The sequence below is a fragment of the Aquarana catesbeiana genome, linkage group LG01 (genome assembly GCF_042186555.1).
Source record: "Aquarana catesbeiana isolate 2022-GZ linkage group LG01, ASM4218655v1, whole genome shotgun sequence".
Classification (NCBI taxonomy): domain Eukaryota; kingdom Metazoa; phylum Chordata; class Amphibia; order Anura; family Ranidae; genus Aquarana; species Aquarana catesbeiana.
In genome coordinates this window covers 726,246,672-726,272,200 of record NC_133324.1, presented here as the reverse complement: position 1 = coordinate 726,272,200, position 25,529 = coordinate 726,246,672, and positions in this window count along the sequence as shown.

The window sequence follows — 25,529 nt, the reverse complement described above, 5'->3', positions numbered from 1 at the left end:
CGGTTACATCAGCATGTAGACTAGGTCACCAGAATTGTTGGGAAATGGCCCAAAAGAGTTGATTCTTCCCAGGGTGGCCAGCAGCCTTGGGAGAATGGTAAGTCTGGAGCACGGCAGTATGGAGACTCTCTGGGACAAAGCAGCGGTCACAAGGTTTCTCAGGAGGAGCATCGACCTGAGCAGCAAGAATTTTGTCACCCAAAGAAGAAGCGAGACTGGTGCGAACCGTAGCCAGAATATGATCAGAAGGAATCACAGGAACCGGAACTGACTCCATCTTGGAAGTGGATGAAAATTTGTCGTGACAGAGCGTCAGCCCTTACATTCTTAGTACCGGGTAAGAATGAGACAAGTAATTGAAACTTGACAAGAAAAGAGCCCATTGTGCCCTTCTTGGAGAGAGGCGTTTAGCCTTAGACAAGAATGTGAGAGTCTTATGGTCAGTAAGAATGAGAACCGGCACAGTGGTACCTTTGAGGAGATGTCTTTATTCTTTCAGGGCTAAAATGATAACAGCTCTTTGTCACCAATCTCATAATTGCGCTCCGCAGGTGACAATTTCTTTGAAAAGTAGCCACAAGGATGCATAGCGCTCTCAGAATTAAACTGATCCATGCGGTGATCCTGCTCATCCAATCTGGAAAAAATATTACCAACAAGTGGATTGACTGTATCTTCTGAATTCACGGCCTTCGCCTACTGTCAGAAACCATGAAATCAGACCAAGACAGAAGTACAGTTTAATCACACAACAGCAAGCAGGATCTGGAGCCAGAAGGGATGTCAGCCAAGCAAGTCTTTAAACAGGAACGCAGGAGATAGTCTCTGTGATGTTGACCAAGGCGAAGGCAAAGATCCTCTGGGCTGGACGGCTTAAATAGGCAAGTCTGACGAGCAGGATATTGTCAATAAGTGAGTAGCTGTGGAGAGATAGGAGCTGGCAATTAGACAACAGCTGAGTGGCTAGCTCAGAGAAGGAAGGACTGAGCTCAGCCCTGACAATGAGGAGTACAAAGACAAGTGTGTCTTGCCTACAGTCAAGCATGGTGGTGGAAGCGTGTCATGGTCTGGGGCTGCATGAGTGCTGCTGGCACTGGGGAGCTACAGTTTATTGAGGGAACCATGAATGCCAACATGTACTGTGACATACTGAAGCAAAGCATGATACCCTCCCTTTGGAGACTGGGCCGCAGGGCAGTATTCCAAAATGATAACGACCCCAAACACACCTCAAAGATGACCACTGCCTTGCTAAAAAATCTGAGGGTAAAGGTGATGGACTGACCAAGCATGTCTCCAGACCTAAACCCTATTGAGCATCTGTGGGCCATCCTCAAACGGAAGGTGGAGGAGCGCAAGATCTCTAACATCCACCAGCTCCGTGATGTCATCATGGAGGAGTGGAAGAGACATTTGCACTTAGGGGTGTACTCACTTTTGTTGCTAGCGGTTTAGACATTATTGGCTGTGTTGAGTTATTTTGAGGGGACAGAAAATGTACGCTGTTATACAAGCTGTACACTCACTACTTTACATGCAAAGTGTCATTTCTTCAGTGTTGTCACATGAAAAGATATAATAAAATATTTACAAAAATTTGAGGGGTGTACTCACTCTTGTGAGATACTGTATATCTATGTGTAAATGAATTATAATGGTGGCCACCTAGAATTACTTGTTATAAATAAATATTAGAACTGGCTGCTAAGCATTCAACAAAGTGGTATAAGGGGGTGGGGTAGGAGCTTCCCACTATATCCATCCATATACCAAATTGGAATCATATCAGGAATATAGATAATTGTATCTGCCTACATATCAGGTGCAAACTTTAAATACTTTAATTTTAAATAATGACCAGCTACTGGATAATGTTTGTAATAACTTTTAAAAATAGAGAGGAGGACTGAAGTATGTTATGAACGTGACTTATCAACATGTATTAATGGAAGTCCAGCTTATCTTATTCCTTGCTCCACACAATTGTATGTATCTTTTTCCAAGATAGCCTTTCATAAAGTGAATTTCATTCTACCTGAGATTGCTGATTTAATTGTAATCCCAAGATCTCATAGCTGTTATACTTATATCCTTCTCCTCAGAGGGTCTGTGGTCCAGAGGGGACAAAACAGCTTGTACGTGAGTTGAAGTTCCACAATACAATTTGTTTCCCTCTCACAGGCAGTAATTCCTTTGGCATAGAAATCATGTGTTATAAATTATTCCAATAATCCAAATGTCTTACTATGTAACCGCTGCAAGGTGGAAAGCATGTTTTGTTGTGGGGATTGCATTTATTACTAATATAGCAATGCTAGTACAAATTGCATACTACCGAATGGGGAAGTACCTAAACTAAAACATTTTGTGAACTGCAAAACTGCAGTAATTTACTTGCTTACCTGGGAATGCGGTTCATTTTATGCCAGGATGACCAGGAGTGGATTTTGAAGGCAAATATATAACCATGTTAATATCTGGAATTTGAAATTACCGTTATTCCGATATGTTGCTGTTGTTCATAAATATAAATCCCCAATTTAAATTGAGATGGATTTAATTTTTAAAAGCTACCGCATTTCCTGATCTAACTATACATTTACGTGAGTGAATTTAAACCTCTAGAGATAAGTGGAATAAATAGTAGCATTCAAATAAATAAAAAATGAAAAAATAAAAATGAAAAATAAATATAAAAATGTGCTAATGAAAGCAATGATCAATCTAAATGAGCAGTAAAAGTATATATGTGTGAATATTGACAATAATACCCTCGATGAAAACCAGTCACAATATGAATGTGATCTGACAAAAAAAGTTATTGGTGAACACTGTGAGCAAACACATCCTATCACATAATGTTCAAAACAACACACCCTGTGGCAGATGTAAAGATGATAAATGAAGTCTTAACATAAAGTTCATATAATATGAATATATTCTAACAAAAAAAGTTATTGGTGAACACTGTGAGCAAACACATCATATCACATAATAATCAAAACAACACACCCTGTGACCCAAAAAAACTTTCTGCATGTGAGGGATATCATCCCTTTTACTGAGTGCCCAATTCAATGCTAGTGCCGCATCCTGATGTATGCAGAAAGTTTTCTTGGGTCATGCATTGGAGTTCTGCATGACCCATAACTACTTTTGGTATGATGGCCTTTTTTTCTCCTAGCAGGTTAGCGTGACTATGGGAGCTAAATATGCTCCCAGCCTCGCCAACCTGTTTATGGCAGAGTGGGAGGACAAATATGTGTTTGGTAGAAGACTCCCTCAACTCAAATTTTATCGGAGATTCATAGATGACCTCCTGTTCATCTGGGAGGAATCAGAAGAATCTGTGATTCAGTTTCTAGGGGATTTGAACACTAATCCCAACAACATCAAATTGGAGTATGTGATTAGTGATCGATCTGTTAATTTCCTGGATTTAACTATCGAGATAGATAAGAATGCTTTGAGGACTAAAGTATATTTCAAATCAATGGACCATAATAGTTTTCTGTCCATCAGAAGTGGTCATCACCCGGCCTGGATTAAAACATCCCGGAGGGCCAGATGCTCAGAGTCCGCAGGAACTGCACAGAGCAAAATGATTACATTGCACAATCCCATGTATTCAAAGAAAGATTCCTTCAGAAGGGATATAAGGAGAGTTTTCTGGCAAGGGTTGTGGGGATGAGGCCTGGGACAAGGTGCTTTGGATGTATAAAATGATGTATAAAATGATAATAATGTCCAGGAAAACGGTATAAAACCGTAATAGCGTATATGAAAAAGAGATATTAATGTCTACTATATACGCTGCAAAACTGAAGTCCCAAAATAATGGAAAGTTCAAGATGAAAGTGATACTGAGCACCAGCGGCAGCTCCCTATAGAGTAGAAGCGTAAACTCTGGAAGACAATGTAAGATAAAAAGGTGTGCCAATCTAAGTGCAGTATCCAAAAAACTTTATTAGATGTATAAAAAAAGAACGGCCAAATGGCTACTCACAATAGATCAGTGGGGATAAGGCATGTAGTACATAGGGATGGCCCATAGGCAAAACCTCAGCAGCTCTCAATGCGGGGTCCCAAGGTGGTGTGAGACACTGTGGGTGATGTAGGCAGGCAGTCCATGGTGTGTAGTCCTCTGCTGGTGGGGGCTTTGGCATGGGGGGAGTGGAATACCCACGGTGTCAGCAAGGTCGGACTGGCATCTCCTCAGGACCGGAAAGTTGGAGCGAGATAGAACCAGCCTGGAACGCACCATACACTGGAGAGGAAGCTGCGGAAATGACGTCTGGACGTGTCAGATGACGCGTTTCAATGCTTCCGCATTTTCTTCAGATCTGATTGACATGCCGGGTTGACTTCATTTAAATAGGAAGGGAAGCTGGCGTTCGTCGCTAAGCGACGGCGTCGGCGGAAGGAATTGACAGCATATAAAAACAAGTGAAGACAATGAAGAATGGTATAATATAGAACTTGAATGAAAATCTAACAAAAAAAATTCGTGATGGTAAAATTCATACCTGAATAAAGAAGGAAAAATGGCATGAAGAAGTTGAGTAACGGAAAATAAGGATGAAAAAAATAATAATAAAGATGAGAAAGATAATAATGAAAATAATAAAGGAATGGTGAATCATAAGAAAGCTAATAATGAGAAAAATAGTAAAAATAATAAAGAAATAATAAAAAATATGATGAGAAAAATTAAAATAAAATTAAAAAAAATAATAAATAAAAAATGACAATAAGAATTGAAATAAATAATAATAATAAAAAATAAAAAATAAAAATTAAAATAAAAATGAAAATGAAAAATGAAAAAAATAAAAAACTAAAAAACAGAAAACTAAAAAATAGAAAATAAAAATAAAAAATAAAAAATAAAAATAAAAATAAAAAGGGAAAAATAAAAAAGGAGGAAAATAACATGTAATACGTAGTGTAAAATAAGAATAAAAATGGGCGTACTAGGAGGGTAAAAATTAATAATGGATAGACATTCAAAAAACATGTATAACTATATAAAGAAGTAGACTGGTGGATAAATAGGCTATACTATAAAGCCAGTTGGAAAGGGACCTGGTAAGGAATGGTGGGCACATATGGCATGCGCACATGAGTGAAAAAGCTGGTGATCTAAAAGACTATAAGTAGAGCTAAAAGGAAAAAAAGGATGACAGATGCAGTAAGGAGAAGGAGAGATCTGTAAAAACCTGAAAAATCCTTAGTACACTGTCGATCAATAATACATACATTATACATTTGAGACAGTGCATAAGTCAAAATTAGGAGACCATATTACAGAGAATGTATCAAAGAAAAACCAAAAAAATTATTATATAACTGTATTAATCTCTATTTCTTCGTTAAGGCCATTGGGTGTCATACTGTTTAACCACTTGCCGACCGCCTCACGACGATATACGTCAGCAGAATGGCACGGGCAGGCAGAATCACGTACCTGTACGTGATCTGTCTCCCGCGGGCGGGGGGTCCGATCGGACCCCCCCGGGGTCCGAAGCGGTCGGCATTTCTCCCCCGGCGATTGGAGGTGAGGGGGAGGCCATCCATTCGTGCCCCCCCTCCCCGCGATCGCTCCCGGCCAATGGGATCTTTCCTCTGCTGCTGTATAGTAAACAGCAGCAGAGAAAGTGATGTCATCTCTCCTCGGCTCGGTATTTTAAGTTCCGGCGCAGAGGAGAGAAGACATCAATGTGAGTGCACAACACACACACATACAGTAGAACATGCCAGGCACACATTACACCCCCGATCACCCCCCAATCACCCCTCCCCCCCGTCACACTGACACCAAGCAGTTTGTTTTTTTCTGATTACTGCATTGGTGTCAGTTTGTGACAGTGATGCCCCATACACACGGTCGGATTTTCCGACGGAAAATGTGTGATAGGACCTTGTTGTCAGAAATTCCGACCGTGTGTGGGCTCCATCACACATTTTCCATCGGAATTTCCGACACACAAAGTTTGAGAGCAGGATATAAAATTTTCCGACAACAAAATCCGTTGTCGGAAATTCCGATCGTGTGTACACAAATCCGACGCACAAAGTGCCACGCATGCTCAAAATAAATAAAGAGATAAAAGCTATTGGCCACTGCCCCGTTTATAGTCCCGACGTACGTGTTTTACGTCACTGCGTTTAGAACGATCGGATTTTCCGACAACTTTGTGTGACCGTGTGTATGCAAGACAAGTTTGAGCCAACATCCGTCGGAAAAAATCCATGGATTTTGTTGTTGGAATGTCCGAACAAAGTCCGACCGTGTGTACGGGGCATGAGTGTGGTTGGGCAGTTAGTGTTAGCCCCCTTTAGGTCTAGGATACCCCGCTAACACCCCCTAATAAAGTTTTAACCCCTTGATCACCCCCCGTCGCCAGTGTCACTAAGCGATCATTTTTCTGTTCGCTGTATTAGTGTCACTGGTGACGCAAGTTAGGGAAGTAAATATATAGGTTCGCCGTCAGCGTTTTATAGTGTCAGGGATCCCCATGTACCACCTAATAAAGGTTTTAACCCCTTGATTGCCCCCTAGTTAACCCTTTCATCAGTGATCACCGTATAACTGTTACTGGTGACGCTGGTTAGTTAGTTTATTTTTATAGTGTCAGGGCACCCGCCATTTATTACCGAATAAAGGTTTAGCCCCCTGATCGCCCGGTGGTGATATGCGTCGCCCCAGGCAGCGTCAGATTAGTACCAGTACCACTAGCATCCACGCACGCAGCATACGCCTCCCCAGCAGTTTAGGGTTCCCAAAAACGCAGTGTTAGCGGGATCAGCCCAGATACCTGCTAACACCTGCATTTTGCCCCTACGCCCGGCCCAGCCCAGCCTACCCAAGTGCAGTATCGATCGATCACTGTCACAAAACACTAAACGCATAACTGCAGTGTTTTCAGAGTCAGGCCTGATCACTGCGATCGCTAACATTTTTTTGGTAGCGTTTTGGTGAACTGGCAAGCACCAGCCCCAAGCAGCGTCAGGTTAGCGCCAGTACCGCTAACACCCACGCACGCACCGTTCACCTCCCTTAGTGGTATAGTATCTGAATGGATCAATATCTGATCCGATCAGATCTATACTAGCGTCCCCAGCAGTTTAGGGTTCCCAAAAACGCAGTGTTAGCGGGAGAAGCCCAGATACCTGCTAGCACCTGAGTTTTGCCCCTCCGCCCGGCCCAGCCCAGCCTACCCAAGTGCAGTATCACTGTCACTTACAAAACACTAAACGCATAACTGCAGTGTTTTCAGAGTCAGGCCTGATCACTGCGATCGCTAACAGTTTTTTTGCTAGCGTTTTGGTGAACTGGCAAGCACCAGCCCCAGGCAGCGTCAGGTTAGTGCCAGTAGCGATAACACCCACGCACGCACCTTACACCTCCCTTAGTGGTATAGTATCTGAACGGATCAATATCTGATCCGATCAGATCTGTACTAGCATCCCCAGCAGTTTAGGGTTCCCAAAAACGCAGTGTTAGCGGGATCAGCCCAGATACCTGCTAGCACCTGCGTTTTGCCCCTCCGCCCGGCCCAGCCCAGCCCACCCAAGTGCAGTATGGATCGATCACTGTCACTTACAAAACACTAAATGCATAACTGCAGCATTCGCAGAGTCAGGCCTGATCCCTGCGATCACTAACAGTTTTTTTGGTAGCGTTTTGGTGAACTGGCAAGCACCAGCGGCCTAGTACACCCCGGTTGTAGTCAAACCAGCACTGCAGTACCACTTGGTGACGTGGTGAGTCCCATAAGTGCAGTTCAAGCTGGCGAGGTGGCAAGCACAAGTAGTGTCCCGCTGCCACCAAGAAGAAGACAAACAGTCCCGTCGTGCCCATAGTGCCCTTCCTGCTGCATTCGCCAATCCTAATAATTGGGAACCCACCACTTCTGCAGCACCCGTACTTCCCCCATTCACATCCCCAACCAAATGCAGTCGGCTGCATGAGAGACATTTTCTTTATGTCCTCCCGAGTACCCCTACCCAACGAACCCCCCTAAAAAAGATGTCATGTTTGCAGCAAGCGCGGATATAGGCGTGACACCCGCTATTATTGTCCCTCCTGTCCTGACAATCCTGGTCTTTGCATTGGTGAATGTTTTGAACGCTACCATACACTAGTTGAGTATTAGTGTAGGGTACAGCATTGCACAGACTAGGACACACTTTCACAGGGTCTCCCAAGATGCCATCGCATTTTGAGAGACCCGAACCTGGAACCGGTTACAGTTATAAAAGTTACAGTTACAAAAAAAAGTGTAAAAAAAAAAAACACAAAAAAATATATAAAATAAAATAGTTGTCGTTTCATTGTTCTCTCTCTCTCTATTCTCTCTCTATTGTTCTGCTCTTTTTTACTGTATTCTATTCTGCAATGTTTTATTGTTATTATGTTTCATCATGTTTGATTTTCAGGTATGCAATTTTTTATACTTTACCGTTTACTGTGTTTTATTGTTAACCATTTTTTTGTCTTCAGGTACGCCATTCATGACTTTGAGTGGTTATACCAGAATGATGCCTGCAGGTTTAGGTATCATCTTGGTATCATTCTTTTCAGCCAGTGGTCGGCTTTCATGTAAAAGCAATCCTAGTGGCTAATTAGCCTCTAGACTGCTTTTACAAGCAGTGGGAGGGAATGGCCCCCCACCGTCTTCCGTGTTTTTCTCTGGCTCTCCTGTCTCAACAGAGAACCTGAGAATGCAGCCGGTAATTCAGCCAGCTGACCATAGAGCTGATCAGCTGGCCTAAGAAACCGTAAGCTACGAGCATTTCATGACTTAGATTTTGCCGGATGTAAACAGTGCCATTGGGAAATTGGGAAAGCATTTTATCACACCGATCTTGGTGTGGTCAGATGCTTTGAGGGCAGAGGAGAGATCTAGGGTCTAATAGACCCCAATTTTTTCAAAAAAGAGTACCTGTCACTACCTATTGCTATCATAGGAGATATTTACATTCCCTGAGATAACAATAAAAATGATTAAAAAAAAAAAAAAAAAATGAAAGGAACAGTTTAAAAATAAGATAAAAAAGCAAAAAAATAATAAAGAATAAAAAAAAAAGCACCTTTGTCCCCCCCTGCTCTCGCGCTAAGGTGATCGGTCTGGCGTCAAATGTAAACAGCAATTGCACCATGCATGTGAGGTATCAACGCGAAGGTCAGATCGAGGGCAGTAATTTTAGCAGTAGATCTCCTCTGTAAATCTAAAGTGGTAACCTGTAAAGGCTTTTAAAGGCTTTTAAAAATGTATTTATTTTGTTGCCACTGCACGTTTGTGTGCAATTTTAAAGCATGTCATGTTTGGTATCCATGTACTCGGCCTAAGATCATCTTTTTTATTTCATCAAACATTTGGGCAATATAGTGTGTTTTAGTGCATTAAAATTTTAAAAAGTGTGTTTTTTCCCCAAAAAATGCGTTTGAAAAATCGCTGCGCAAATACTGTGTGAAAAAAAAATTAAAAACACCCACCATTTTATTCTGTAGGGCATTTGCTTTAAAAAAATATATAATGTTTGGGGGTTCAAAGTAATTTTCTTGCAAAAAAAAATAGTTTTTTCATGTAATCAAAAAGTGTCAGAAAGGGCTTTGTCTTCAAGTGGTTAGAAGAGTGGGTGATGTGTGACATAAGCTTCTAAATGTTGTGCATAAAATGCCAGGACAGTTCAAAACTCCCCCAAATGACCCCATTTTGGAAAGTAGACACCCCAAGCTATTTGCTGAGAGGCATGTCGAGTTTATGGAATATTTTATATTGTGACACAAGTTGCGGGAAAAAGACAATTTGTTGTCACTAAATGATATATTGCTCAAACATGCCATGGGAATATGTGAAATTACACCCCAAAATACATTCTGTTGCTTCTCCTGAGTACGGAGATACCACATGTGTGAGACTTTTTGGGAGCCTAGCCGCGTACGGGACCCCGAAAACCAAGCACCGCCTTCAGGCTTTCTAAGGGCGTAAATTTTTGATTTCACTCTTCACTGCCTATCACAGTTTCGGAGGCCATGGAATGCCCAGGTGGCACAAACCCCCCCCAAATGACCCTATTTTGGAAAGTAGACACCCCAAGCTATTTGCTGAGAGGTATAGTGAGTATTTTGCAGACCTCACTTTTTGTCACAAAGTTTTAAAAATTGAGAAAAGAAAAAAAACATTTTTTTTCTTGTCTTTCTTCATTTTCAAAAACAAATGAGGGCTGCAAAATACTCACCATGCCTCTCAGCAAATAGCTTGGGGTGTCTACTTTCCAAAATGGGGTCATTTGGGGGGGGGGGTTTATGCCACCAAAGACGTGGCCGAATACATTTTGGCCTAAATGTATGACTAAAATTGAGTTTATTGGATTTTTTTATAACAAAAAGTAGAAAGTATCATTTTTTTTCAAAATTTTCTGTCTTTTTCCGTTAATAGCGCAAAAAATAAAAACCGCAGAGGTGATCAAATACCATCAAAAGAAAGCTCTGTTTGTGGGAAGAAAAGGACGCAAATTTAGTCTGGGTACATAATTGCATGACCGCGCAATTAGCAGTTAAAGTGACGCAGTGCCAAATTGTAAAAAGTGCTCTGGTCAGGAAGGGGGTAAATCCTTCCGGGGCTGAAGTGGTTAATGAATATATCCAGAAAGTTTCTTGCCTACATAGACGCTGAAATCTTTCGCTTGGAGTAAACTTTTCTGATATGAATGATCCACACACTGAGGTCAGAAGTATTTTGTTGATGATGAGTGGTAAAGTGACGGGCAGTACTATATAGAGGGTTATTGTCTTGGACAGCTCGTCTATGTTCTCCAAACCTCACACGTAGAGTCCTAATCGTTCTACCAACATATAATAACCCACAAGGGCAGGTTATACAATATATCACATAGGTTGTGGAACAATTGAAAAAGGATTTAAGAGTGTAGTTCTTACCATTTGCTGTAAATGTTTTTCTACCATGTGTAACGTGGGCACAGGTAAGGCATAGAGCTTTGTTGCAACGGTACATGCCAACTATCGGGATGAGGGTGAGTTGTCTGAGTGTAGTGGATTTTTTGTGAACCTGAATTTTGGTGGGAGCAATTTTGGCCTTGACATTTGGGTCCCTACGATAAGCAAATTTAGGAACAGTAGATAAAGAAGATGATAGATGAGGGTGCTGAGTCAAAATGGGCCAATGTTTTTTTATGATGTGTTCTTTTTTTATACCTAGCATGGAACTGCGTAACGAATCTGGTTACTGGTTAGGTGTTCTGGGTCTTGGACTTGGGTGGATTATCTGTCAGATAAAGGGAGGAGGCTTCGCTGATGGCAGCGGTTGGATAACCCTTATTGATAAATTTATTGGAGAGAGTGATGCATTGGGAACTGTAGTCCTCTAGTCTAGTACAATTTCTCCTGAGACGATGGAACTGACTTTTTGGTATATTATTGACCCACCTAGGGTGATGACAGCTAGAATGATGTAAAAAAGAATTTCCAGCTGTGGGTTTGGTATAGTTTTTGGTGACAATATGATTATTAATATGAGATCATTTCAAGTCCAGAAAACAGATGGATTCTGGATCTATAACAGACGTGAAAGATAATCCGAATGGATTATTGTTGCAAAAAGTGATGAAATCATGGACAGAACTAGGGGGACCATCCCAAATGATGATGATATCGTCTATGTAACGACCGTAGAAGACCAGGTGTGCTGAAAAGGGATTATTGTCCCATCTAATAAAGTTTTTTGGATACTGCACTTAGATTGGCGCACCTTTTTATCTTACATTGACCCAAACATAAAGCCCATCCCTACTTATTAGTTTAGTCACCTGTATTGCAAACATTCTGAAATCAATACCAGTGCTAATGTACAGATGCATACAGCAGTTTAAAGTGCAAGCAAACTTTGAATTGCCTGGGGAGCAGAATGAGTTCTTCCCAACCCACACTGCCAGCAAGCCCCAAATCTTAAGCCGGCGATAGTAGAAAGAAATTTGCTTGATTCCCCCATCAATACATCCTTCCGGCCAAGCTATCACACAGTGATTATTCCTAGCGGATATAGCTAGCTGGCAATAATCACATGACAACTCTAACAGGCTGGTTGTACTCGTTGATCGATTAATCAGCTTCGGCACTATCAGCTTGCCCATACATGGTTTGAATTTCGGCCAGTCCCTGCTGAACCGGCTGAGATTCAAACTATCTATGGCCGGCTTTAGCAAATAAAGCCTTTGAGGTATAATGGGGTTAATACTATCAAGAATATAATTGTCAGATAATTGCCATCATTTTTAGTAGATACTAATTGATTACATAAAGTATAAGAACATGGAGCAACTGTGACAAGTCTTTCTGATATAGGGTTACTGATTTATTCATGTAGGCTTAGCATTATTACGTATGGCAATATTACCTTTTGTGATGTGATTCTATTTATTGTTCAATTTACTGTACATTGCTTTAATGGATTTTGCACACATCAGCTTAAAGGAAACCTGTAAATAGATAAATATATAGACTGCCATTGCTGAGCGCTGTCTGAAAATGCTGGTTGCCTGGCTGTCCCTGTCTTTAATACTTTAGTCACTAGTTGATTAGAACACTCATGCAACAGTGAACTCCAAACTTCTGACATACATTATTTGTTCTAGAACAGTGACAAACTATTTAAAGCAAAGGGTTAGCATAACCACCAGACTTGTTCAGAGCATTCAGCAACTTTACACAGCTGTCAAATTGGGACCTGTGGCTGTGTCTGTGCAGCTGCTGCATCCCAATAGACATGCATGGGACTGCCTGCATGTGGATGCACATAACACCCATGCATTCCATGCAGGCAAAGGCGGCCCTTCACATGAATACATAGATACATAGAATGCATTAAGGTGAAAAACCTTGAGACTTTACAACTTCTTTAAGATAAAAACTTTCCGCCTTTACAAAAACTTTAAGAATGTATTTATTTGTTATAATATAGTGCCATCTAGTGGCTGTTATAGATTACTGATGCATAGTGTACGGGATTTACTTATGCATTGATATTGAGTTATGCAAGTGCTGGTTATTATAAGGTTCATAGAATTTCCTTTTTTATTAAAATAATGGTACATAATTGTTTAACTGTTTAAGAGTGTTATAATTGTTTGGTTTTGTATGTTTCTAAGTGCGTTTTAAACAGTTTATTAGGTGATTTGTGAACTTTACTTATAACCATATTGTTCAATATTGGCAGATATATTAGCAGTTGGTTGATGAGTTCAGCAGCTGTGACAGGAGAGAGTGCACACCGTACTTGTATGACCCAAATGAACAGAATGGCACTCCCTCCCCTGGGGTGCCCTGGTCCCATTGGCTGCATATTGTGAAGAATAATTGTGTTATGGTTTAAGTTAGATTGTTATCCATAATTATATTATTTACAGTTACTTTTTAGAAAATTACCATTGGGCATATTACCAGATGTGAGCTGTTTGATATGTTATGGAAATGATTAAGAGCTCCAATCGAGCTCAAGGTTATCTGCTACTGTCTCTAATTGGAAAGTGTGGATATGCATGCATATAAAAGTAAACACTCTGAGACACGCTCAGCTCCGTTGCTTCTTACACTTCTGATTTATTCAAGGCGGTGCTAATGTTTTATACACACAAATACGTCATTGCTATTTTAGTCTAATAGGTACATCTCATTGGTTAGGATAGAAAAGAAGATGGAGAATCTTCATAACGAGGTTTGGCTGTCCTTGGTTTTATCTTCAGTTCCGCGTTCTTCTGATGTGTGGGATGTAGGGAGTACCCGCCATTTTGAGAAAAATATAGGAACAGAGCTAATCTGTATACTTATATAATGAGTAAGGAGAAAAATATGTATGCACATAAGAAAATAGACATTTTCAGATTATTATTATTATTTACATAACATTCCTTCACAATCCCCCCTAAAATGACTATTTTCTCTTTTCTGTCCCTAATACTAAAGGTCCCACTTTGGCCTGGCCCTTCTCCTCAGCAACTCTTTTAGGCTGTATATAGAATTGGGCAGCAACTGTTCACTTCCCTCCTCGATACAGCTGGAGAGGTGCAGTCAGGCGCTATCTATCCCTAAAACCCTATAGGATTGTGAGATTATGGACAGGGAGTGACTGTAGAGGAGTGAAGGGTTTGTCATCTTCCATCATAAAGGGGGTCCTCTTCTTCTTGGTGGAGAAATGTAGGTGTGCTATTGTCTACAGCCTTGCTCATTAACTTTTTACGAAAGGTAGAATACAGCATACAATCAGGGCTAAAAGAACCAGGATTATTAATACCGTTACCCCTATCTGGGCGAGCACCTTCTGCCACCCACTCATCCAGCTAAAGTATTGATCCCATGGGTCTGTGATACCTGAGTTCTTCTTCAACTCCAATGACAGATCTTCTAATTTCTTTATAGCTAGAGTAACCTTACCATTTGGGCCAGTATTATCAGGATTGTATGTACAACAGGTTCCCGTTTTTTTTCCTATGATTTTACAAAACACCTCCTTTCCCAGCTAGCACCATGTCTAAGGCCATCCGGTCCTGGAATGTCATGTAGGAAGTGGGGGCTAACTGGTCAGCAATTCCCTGGAGGGCATCTTTAGAGTAATTTACAAATCTCTGTTGGTTATAATATGTGTAGTGTCAGGTCACCTAGAGGCTGGGTGACAGATGCACACCGTTGGGATCAGGAGTGCACCGCAAGGTAGTGGACCATATGGCTGACTGCTGCGGATTGTACCCTGGGAGGTTCAGGAAGCAGGTCTACTGGATCACTGACACAGATCCCACTGGGAGCTAGAGCATAGATTCCCCAGGGCGCGGAGTCTAAGAGCCAGCAGGTGTTCACCAGAGCCTTTAATGGTAAGGATGGACTGCGCTGCAGTCTGGCTCCAGGTCGCGGCCCCCAGGGTCTCACAGCTCACGCTCACGGTAGACTACAGGAGAAGAGGAAGGAGGCAGCAGGCTGGAACATCAGGGTCACAGGCAAACAGGGATGGTCGGGAACAGGCCAAAGTCGGTAACAGGAATCAGATGTATGAAACACAGCAAGTACACACAGAGGCTAACACAAAATGGTTGATCAGCACTGCTGGCTTGCATTGCACAGGTTAATATAGGGTTCCCTGATAGGGCCTGGGGTGGAGCCATGCTTAGAGGAGAGGTTACAAAAGCAGTCAGGTGAGGGTCAGCTGGTCTCTAGAGATGAACACATGGAGACAGGTATGTTGATCGACAAACTCTATTGCATAACCATGACATGTAGTTAATCCAATCTACATTCTTGCTGACAGTTGTTATGGGGATCAAAGACTCAAAACCAGCTTTTACCTGGCCCCTGGCTTTAAATTCATCAGGGACCCCCCTTGTAACCCTTATGACATCTATGTATACATGAGGGTCAAAGCTTCCGGAGAGAGCTGCTCGCTTCCTCCTCTGACTGTGTGCTGGGTCAGTGTATGTATCAGGGGTATCTTTGGTTAGGATATGGAGCTTTCTATTTTCATCTTTTTTGTCTAATGCACTTTGTGATCGCCTAGTCTGGCCCTGTGTTCCAACCCACTGGCCCCCACAGAAACCACAACTCTGTCCCCAGTAACTGTCTGTGTGGCATACATATATGTCCTTACCGTCAGGGATATCACTGTACCAATGGCATCACCATGAAGGGTCAAACGGACAAGGTACTATGTCACAGTAATCTAAGGTAAAGGTGGTCACATGTGTACCTGAAGAGTTACACCAAAACGTAATTATGTTATCATTTTTGTGATGGCCACCTCCTGGGCCCCTCCCCCCTAGATCAAACAGAAAAAGGATATGCAGCACCCGAAAACACGCTCTCCTGCAGTGATAAGCGTGCATTCAGGTGTTCTTCCTGGCCAACTTGACTGAGGTAGCTGTGGTCAGCAAAACTTGGAATGGACCATCATAACTTGGCTCAAGGATCTCCAGACAGTAGTTGGTGTGTTCCTGTATCTAATTCAGGATCTGGAATGGAAGAAAACACCTGGACATGCATTCAGGTTAATTCTCGTGATAATGTGGTTACATAATTAGTCAACACATCAGACTGCAACTGTAACTGTTGTGGAAAGTAACAACCAAGTCTGGGAACTGAACCAAACAAAATTTCATAAGGGGATAGGGCATGTTTCCCCCGGGGGTGTGTCTGACACTGAACAGGGCTATGGGCTAACTGTCTGGCCAACTCATGTTAGTCTCTTGGGCCATCTTTAACATCCTGTTTTTAGTGTCCCATTCATCCTTTCTACCTTCCCGCTACTTTGAGGGTGGTATGGGATGTGTAGTGCCAACTGAACCCCCAGTGCTGCCCAAATCTCTTTTGTAAGGGTTGCTGTTAAGGCTGGTCCCTGATCTCTCAATATCACCTCTGGGACCCCAAATCTACATACTATCTCACTCAGTAGTTTCTTAGCTGTGGTCCTGGCAGTCATGACCACTTCCTGTAGGGCGTATTCGAATCTGCCACTTCTTGGCACTTGAGAATGATCAATTTGCATCCTCTGGAATGGGGTATAGGGCTTTTGCCAGGTGCTTCTTCTGTGTTTTTCCTGTGCATCCTGGGTTACATTTGGTGCAGATAATGCATGATCTGCAGAAGTTGTCGGTCAGTGGAGTAACTCTTGGTGCAACACTTGTTGATAAGAGAGTTCATAAAAGTCTTTGTCAAGTGGGCAGCTCCATGTGCCCATTGCACCATGGCTGGGTACATACTCCTGGGTAGACAAGGCTTCTTGTTGCACTCGAATAGTCCATTTCTGAGAGTTGCTCCTCTCCGTTTCCAGCTTTCCTTCTTATCCGGACTTGTTGTTTCCTGTAGTTCTTTTAGATAAACTCTGTCCACTGGGAAAGTCTGTATGGTAAGCACGGGGTGGTCTTCTTCTACCACCCTGCTGTCCACTTCCCGTGGACCACCAGCTGTCTGTTTGGCAGCTGAATTGGCTAGATGATTGCCTCGAGCTTCCTTTGAGTTCATTTTGTCGTTTGCTTTTATTCAGAATAGTCACTTGGGTTGGGAGAAGCAAGGCATCAATTTTTCACAGGTGTTCCTGCAGCGTCAGGAATCCTCTGTCCTAGATAACACCATAATCATGGGCAATGCTGAAAGCATATCTTGAGTCCATATGAATGTTGGCTCTTTTTCCCTCTGCCCATTTACATGCTGTAGTAAGTGCTTACAGCTCTGCCTCCTGTGCAGACATCACCGGTGGTAAGGCTTCAGCTTGTAGAACAGTGTTTTCAGTGGTGACCGCGTGTTCTGTGTGGTCATGGGGTGACAAGTCAAGACTCTACTCCTCCTCCTTTCCCCCCTCGAGAAGTGGAAGAAGGGTGGTAGGGTTCAGTGTTTGACAACTTAATAGAGTAATGCTGTCCAGTAGGAGGGAACACAGGAGTCTCAAGTGTCTGGTAGTGGACAAGTGTTTCGGCTGGATCTTGGTTGAATATGGCAACAACGTCATGGGGAGCAAGCAGAACGAGGCAGTGTCCGAGGACCAAGTTCAAAGTTTTGTCAAGCAAGGCTTGTATAGCAAAGCCAGCTCGCAGACACAATAGGCCTCCTCTTGCTACCGCATCCAGCCGACAGGAATAATATCCTATGGGGCGTAAGCTGATGCCGTGTGATTGGGTGAGTACACCTGCAGCATGTCCCAGATGTTCGGATACAAAGAGCTTGAGCGTTTTGTCGTAGTCTGGGAGCCCTAGCGCCTGAGATGGCACACTTGAGTACCTCAAACTTAGATATTTCTTCAGGAGACATCTGGAAGAGTCTGATTGCAGAGCATCAGTAGGAAGGCTTCTGGAATCCATGCTCTGCACTAGGAAATTAGTCCAAGAAAAATGACAGGTGTTGAGCACCACTGCAATTTGGGCTTTGAGGCTCTGCAGCCCTGGTTGGCAAGATAGCACAACAGGCTTTCTGAGGTGACTTCAACAGGGGGTAAGTCAGCTGCACAAAGGAGAAGGTCATCAACATGTTGGAAGAGAATCACTTCCGGGTGTTCCTCTTGTCATGTGTCAAGGATGATAGCCATAGCTTTTGCAAACTGGCTTGGAAAGTTCTGTGCCCCTTGTGGCACAACTGTTTAGGTATGTTGCCGTTTCTTTCCGTGGATGAATGCGAAAAGGTACCAGCAGGAGGGGTGAGGGTGGACACTGAAGAAAACATTTGTAAGGTCCACCTCTGTGAGGTACTTTGCAGTCAAAGGCATCCACAGCAGGTACCTGGTTCTCTTTTTAGGATTCTCTTCTTGGGGTTATTGTGGTTTCCAGGGCAATGATGCGCCCTCTTTTAGCTTGACTGAAACTGGTGGCACATTTAAATGACCGTTGTCTTCCGGTCCTGTGGATTCTGTCAAGTACTTCCTGCAGTATTGAACTTGAAGTTTTTGCTTCATTAAGTGTCATCAGGAGAGGCAAAAAAAAAAAAAAAAACAAAGCAGATGAGTTTTCCAAACATAGGGGAGTATGTAACTTCATCCCCCCTTCAGGCATGTCCTGATTGAGGCCTGTAGTCTGGACAACACATCAGCTCCTAGTAGATTCAAGGGACATGTAGAGGACACCACAAATCTGGCAAGCAAATCAGGAAGTGGACTGGAGCGGGGCACCCCATCCATTCCCACGCAGGAAACGTGTGTGTCTCTTTTCATAGTGGGAGAAACTCAGATCATCAAAGGCCTGTACGAGTTTAGCATGATACTTCTTCACAGACTCCCCTTTATCTTGGGTAATATCTTGGATTGTGGTGGTCTGATCCGTCAACTTCTCCTTTGCCCAGTCGTGGAGTTGTGCACAGAACTCCACTCCTGAGGCGTAGGAAGTGGCACTTGTCAGGCAGGCATCATTGAAGGCCGGCTGCATGACTGGCCAAAAGACATGTCCTGCTTTGATTTGGCATAGGCTGATCAAGTCTCTCCAGGCAGCTGAGTAAGTTTCTTGTATCTGCACTATCCTGTGGTAGAAGGGAATTGGCTGCTTCTCTGGGTCAGGCAGACTTGTCACTAAGGCCTCTGCTTGTGATGGAGTAAAAGCGACATACATCACTGGTGTCCCTTCTGGTAACCGAGACTGTTGTTGGGGCGGGGGCTGGCAAGGGGCACTGTTCTTTACGGTTGCCAGCATGTGTTTGAGATCCTCTCGGAACTGTGAGTCCGGAGCCGGATTGGGGGTTAAATCAGTGGGTGGCCTTGCTGCCTGCTGTTGTGCTTCCCACTCAGACGCTTCTTCATCATTAACATATCTGGCCTGGGAATGTGATGCTTCCGTATTGGGGAAGACAGATGTGTGGTACGAACCATCCTGGTTTAAAACAGGGAGGGCTGGGTACAGGCTGTTTAAGCTTACTGGGTGTACCAAGATGGCCGCCGGCAGGAAGTGCACTGGGCTGGGTAGAAAGTGAAGGCATGGGTGCACTAAGATGGCCGCCGGGCTGAGTTGTCACAGTGGGTTGTGCTTGGGTGGTGAGAAAGGAGTGGTTGTTAGACGGAGGGCAGTGCTGTCCCTCCCCTCCTTTTGTTTCAAGTTCCAACATAGCGTGGTAATTTCACATACTGTATCCTCAACTCTGTGATACACATACATAATACAATCGCCATCTTTCTTAACTTCCTTTATCCAATTTTCTTTATCACACAGGATTTTTCTCCCTGTTTCTTTAGCAACATAACTTTCGCCACTTCGTTCAACTTTGTTAACTATTTCAACATCTTCTTCTCTTCACAATATCACATTCTTTACAATATCACTTTCTTTACAATATCACTTTCTTTACAATATCACATTCTTTTCTCTCTCTGTTTCTCGGCTAACGGCTTGAGAGGAGAATACGTACAACCAAGGAGTTAACATTCTTTCTCAGTGTTCTTATCAACAAATTCCTTGGGTGGGGGCACATAAGACTGCGCTTCTAGTTGCTACTGTCTGATATAACCCTGTAATGTACGGTTAATCTCAGAACAAGAACAAACACGATAGGGGTAGTGAGGAGCAACGGCCCGCGACCCAACAGATCCCCCGGGCAGCCCCCCCTCCGACCTTAACCATTCCCCAACCCCTCTCGCGTATAGCAAACAGTAAACCACAAATACACTCACGACAGGACATTACACCTGCCACTCTTCGAACTGCAAAATTTCAGCAGGCTAAGATAACCTCAGGGGCAGACAACTCCCCTTAAACCCAGTTAAAGGCCGTCATTACAGTTACTCCCAGAGGCCGACAGCTCATCTGGGGGTGAGACATCTGTAACGCTTTCAGACTGCAAAGCCAGCAGCTGAGATAACCCTCAAAGGTTCGACAAACCAATGAGTAACCCGTCCTATAACTGACTGCCACAATAACCCATCTCACTCCAGAGGCCGACAGCTCGTCTGGAGATGAGAACACACATGTAGCACTTTTAGACTGCTGAGTTTCGTAGCCCAAAGAATGGCAGACAGTGAACAAATACAGACAGCAGAAACCCATTGGCAGGTTCGTTAAAACAACCTCAGGCGAGGAAATACCTGCCTCTAAGACAGTCTCAGCATACCGACAGAATCCAGCCGTCAACCGAAAGATAAGAAAGTCGTACAGTGGTAAGAATATAAAGAAGACTTACCGGTACTGTTAGGGCTGCGCAAACCCCCTCTCATCAATCAACGCCCGAATGCTTATCGCGGTATGGCTTCGACTGTAGCCTGAGGTCCCGGGTTTCGGCACCATCTGTTATGGAAATGATTAAGAGCTCCAATCGAGCTCAAGGTTATCTGCTGCTGTCTCTAATTGGAAAGTGTGGATATGCATGCATATAAAAGTAAACACTCTGAGACACGCTCAGCTCCGTTACTTCTTACACTTCTGATTTATTCAAGGCGGTGCTAATGTTTTATACACACAAATACGTCATTGCTATGTTAGTCTAATAGGTACATCTCATTGGTTAGGATAGAAAAGAAGATGGAGAATCTTCATAACGAGGTTTGGCTGTCCTTGGTTTTATCTTCAGTTCCGCGTTCTTCTGATGTGTGGGATGTAGGGGGTACCCGCCATTTTGAGAAAAATATAGGAACAGAGCTAATCTGTATACTTATATAATGAGTAAGGAGAAAAATATGTATGCACATAAGAAAATAGACATTTTCAGATTATTATTATTATTTACATCACATTCCTTCACAGATATGCCCATCAATGTAGAAAGTAGAAAGTATTATTTATTTATTTTATTGAGGCACTGGGCAGTGCAGTGGCTTGGTGGTCAGCACTTTTGTTTTGCAGTGCTGGGGACCTGGGTTCTAATCTTGGCTAGGACACTATATGCATGGAGTGCATGTATATGTGTGTTGGCATATTCTGTATGCCAGGTGAATGCGCTAATAGATTTCATACAAGTTAAACATTTATTTAAAGATGAATTCCAGGCATGGATATTTTATACATAGTTACATTGGTCCAGCTTTGTATATACTATCCACTATGTATACAGTATAGAACTAAAAACAGGGAAAGGTTGGGGCAAGTGGGATTTTTTTTGACACTTTTGTGCCAAATTCGAGTGGCGCGTAACGGCCCATAATGCACTGCGGGAGCGCAGTGCATTGCTGTATGATGATTGGCCAAAGCATGCACCATGACCTGCATGCTTTGGTCAATCCCAGAGCCCTCAGCTAAGAGAGCCATAATTGGACAAAGGCAGGGTGCCTTTGCCAATCATGGCTCAGGGGGAGTAAGTCCATGCCCCACACTATATAAGGCTGCCTGCACGTCGGCCCCGTGTAGTGTGTTGTAGGCGTGGACGGAGAGAGTGTCATTTAGATTGAACAGACAAGCAGGTCATTCAGTTAGCTGCAGTGTATTTAAGTGTGTATTTAATACATACATACAGACAGTCTCGTATACTGTATATATATCCACTGTATCCAGTTTAGCTATATCTGACTGCAGGGCGTTCCTGGTGTACTTTTTGTAATATACTTCAGGCAGAGAGGTTATTAAGTTAGCTGCAGTGTATTTATAATATATATATATATATATATATATATATATATATACACAGACAGTCACATATATATATATATATATATATATATATATATATATATATATATATATATATATATATATATATATATATATATATATATATATATATATAAATATATATATATATATACTGTATGTGTATATATATATATAATATATATATATATATATATATATATATATATATATATATATATATCCACTGTATCTAGTTTAGCTATATCTGACTGCAGGCTGTTCCTGGTGTATTTTTTCTAATATACTTCAGGCGGTGTACACAGTACTGTGCACCCATAGTGCAGTTGCTACTACTTTTCTGGTGGTGTACACAGCACACCCATAGTTGTTATTACACTTCTGTTGGTGTACACAGTACTGTGCACCCATAGTGCAGTTGCTACTACTTTTCTGGTGGTGTACACAATACAGCATACCCATAGTTGTTATTACACTTCTGTTGGTGTACACAGTACTGTGAACCCCTAGTGCAGTTGCTACTACTTTTCTGGTGGTGTACACAGAACACAATACATACAGTACACCCATAGTTGTTGTTAAACTTCTGTTAGTGTACACAGTACCGTGCACCCCTAGTGCAGTTGCTACTACTTTTCTGGTGGTGTACACAGTACACAATACAGTGTAGTGTGGTTTTGCTAAACAAAATTTACAGCATGTCCGGAAGGCCACCAAGGAAAGGCAGATGCTCACAGGCCACTAAAAGAGGGGAAGCGGGCTCTGTGTCTACAGTCAACAGTGCTGGTCATGGACACGGTGCATCCTCAGCACGTGGCCGCGGGGCACGCTTGTCCTTTTTTTCTGCAGCTGGCTGTATTATTGAGCCACAACATGCAGAAGAGTTGGTGGAATGGATAACAAAGCCCTCCTCATCCTCTGTCACCCAGGCTCAGAGTAGTTTGCCTGCCAATGCAGCTGCCAAAGCGGCCTATTCCATCGGCTCCATGTCAACAGTCACTCCTTCCCTAGCCCCACCATCATGCATGGAGGAGTCCCCTGAACTATTCGACCACAGTGTCGGGTACATGCTGCTGGAGGATGCGCAGCGATTTAAAGGCTCCGATGATGGTACCCAGGTTGAGGAAGGGAGTAACATGAGCCTAGAGAGAGGGGATGCCCAAGAAGGTCAAGAAACTGTCAGTCATGTTCCCCGAGCTGCAGCATACTACCAAGTTTGCTCCAGTAATGAGGAGGGAGGGGATGATGAGGTCACTGACTCTACTTGGGTGCCTGATAGAAGAGAGGAGGAGGAGGAGGCACATCTCCAACGAGGCAGGATGCCCTCCTTAAGGGCAGCCACCTTATTGCATCACACCGCAGAGCTAAGCAGGTGCAGGGAGCTGCTGACTCCCCACATATTTTGAAAAGTTCTTTGGTGTGGGCCTTTTTTGACATGTGTGCAGCAGATCGCACCGTTGATGTTTGCAACATATGTCTGAAGTGTATCAAGCGTGGCCAAAACAGCAGCCGCTTGACCAGACATATGACGCCCTCTCATGCAGTCTGTTGGCAACAGCACTTAAAAGATCCACATCAAAGAACAAGGCAGACCTCTCCTTGCTCCTCATCAGCTGGGATCTCCAACCCCACTATACCTCCAGTCCTCTCAGAAACCTGCACTGAATGGTTGTATGCGACAATGGCACCAACCTCCTCTCTGCCCTCCGACAGGGACACTTGACCCATGTTCCCTGTTTGGCTCACGTCCTGAATTTTGTGGTGTAGCTGTTCTTGAGCAGGTACCCTGGCTTACAGGATCCCCTGAGGCAGGCCAGGAAAGTCTGTGGTCATTTCCGACAGTCATATAATGCCAGTGCTCGGCTGGCTAACATTCAAAGAGAATGCAACCTGCCCAAGAACCGCCTCATTTGTGATATGCCCACCAGGTGGAACTCAACGTTGGCAATGCTGCAGCGGCTGCACACACAGCAGAGGGCCATCAATGAATACCTGTGTGAGTATGGCACCAGGACAGGGTCAGGGGAGCTTGGCTTTTTTTCGCCATGCCAGTGGCTACTGATCAAGGATGCATCCACTGTCCTGTCACCATTTGAGGAGGCCACGAGGATGGTGAGCAGTGACAGTACATGCATGAGTGATACTGTCCCTCTTGTCTTCCTGTTGGAGCATACGCTTCCTGGAATAATTGACAGGGCACTTGAGGCAGAACAGCGGGAGGAAGAGGAGTACTTCCTTACCTCTCAAGGCCCCCTTTATCCAGATACTAGTATTCCTGCAGGCCCGCCGATCACACAGGAAGAAGAAGAGGAGGAGGAGGATTGTGTCAGCATGGAGGTGGAGGATAACACTCAGCATCAGCAGCAATCTTCAAGGGATCGTTTGCAGTCCCCAGAAACCCATGGAGTTGTACGTGGCTGGGAGGAGGTGGTTGAGGATCATGTGATCCTTAGTGACCCAGATGACTCAGGATCGAATTCCTCTGCAAACTTATGCTGCATGGTCTCCCTGATTCTGCAAAGCCTGCGAAAGGACTCTAGGATTTGTGGTATCAAGGAGAGGGATCATTACTGGCTGGCAACCATTCTTGATCCACGTTACAAGGGTAAGGTTGGAGAACTTATCCAGCCTTCGCAGAGGGAGCAGAGGATGAAACATCTTCGGGAGGCCTTGCAGAAAGGTTTGTGCAATGCGTTTCCAGAGCCTGGAAGGTTACAATTTCCTGGTGCTGGACAACGTGTTGCTGAGGCTTCGTTCGGTCACAGAAAGAGGAGAAGAGAAGAAGGTGGAGAAGTTGGCTGGCTGACCGATGCCTTCAGACAATTCTTCAGTCCTCAGCGCCCAGGTCTGATTGGTGCCAGCAACCATCGCCATCGTCTGAATTACATGGTGCAGGAATATCTAGGGGCAAGATCAGACTTGGAGACCTTTCCACCAGAACATCCACTGGGTTACTGGGTCTTGAGGATGGATCACAGGCCAGAGCTTGCTCAATATGCAATTGAGCTACTGGCCTGTCCTGCATCCAGCGTTCTTTCTGAACACACATTCAGTGCTGCTGGAGGCTTTGTAACCGATCACAGAGTGACCACAGACTCTGTTGATCGGCTCACATTCATAAAAATGAATCAGTCTTGGATCACCAGCTACCAAGCACCTGATGCTGATGTAACCGATTGATTTTTCTATGGTTGTGGGATCCCTTGAAGACTGCATATGCTGAGAGACTATCCTATTATGCTGAGTGACTATCCTATTCCTCCTCAATCTTCATGATGATAGCTTCTAGGAATATTTTCAGTTCAGGGCACCACCACCGCTGCCTAAGGCTCAATTTTTCTGCCCCTGTTTAACAGGGGCGTGTAATTACAATTTTTGACCTAATATTTCACAGCAGGGCCTGTTCCTTTGCTCAACAAAAGTATCTGTGAGGCTTTACAGTGTTGCGCCACCACCACCACCACCTAAGGCCCAATTTT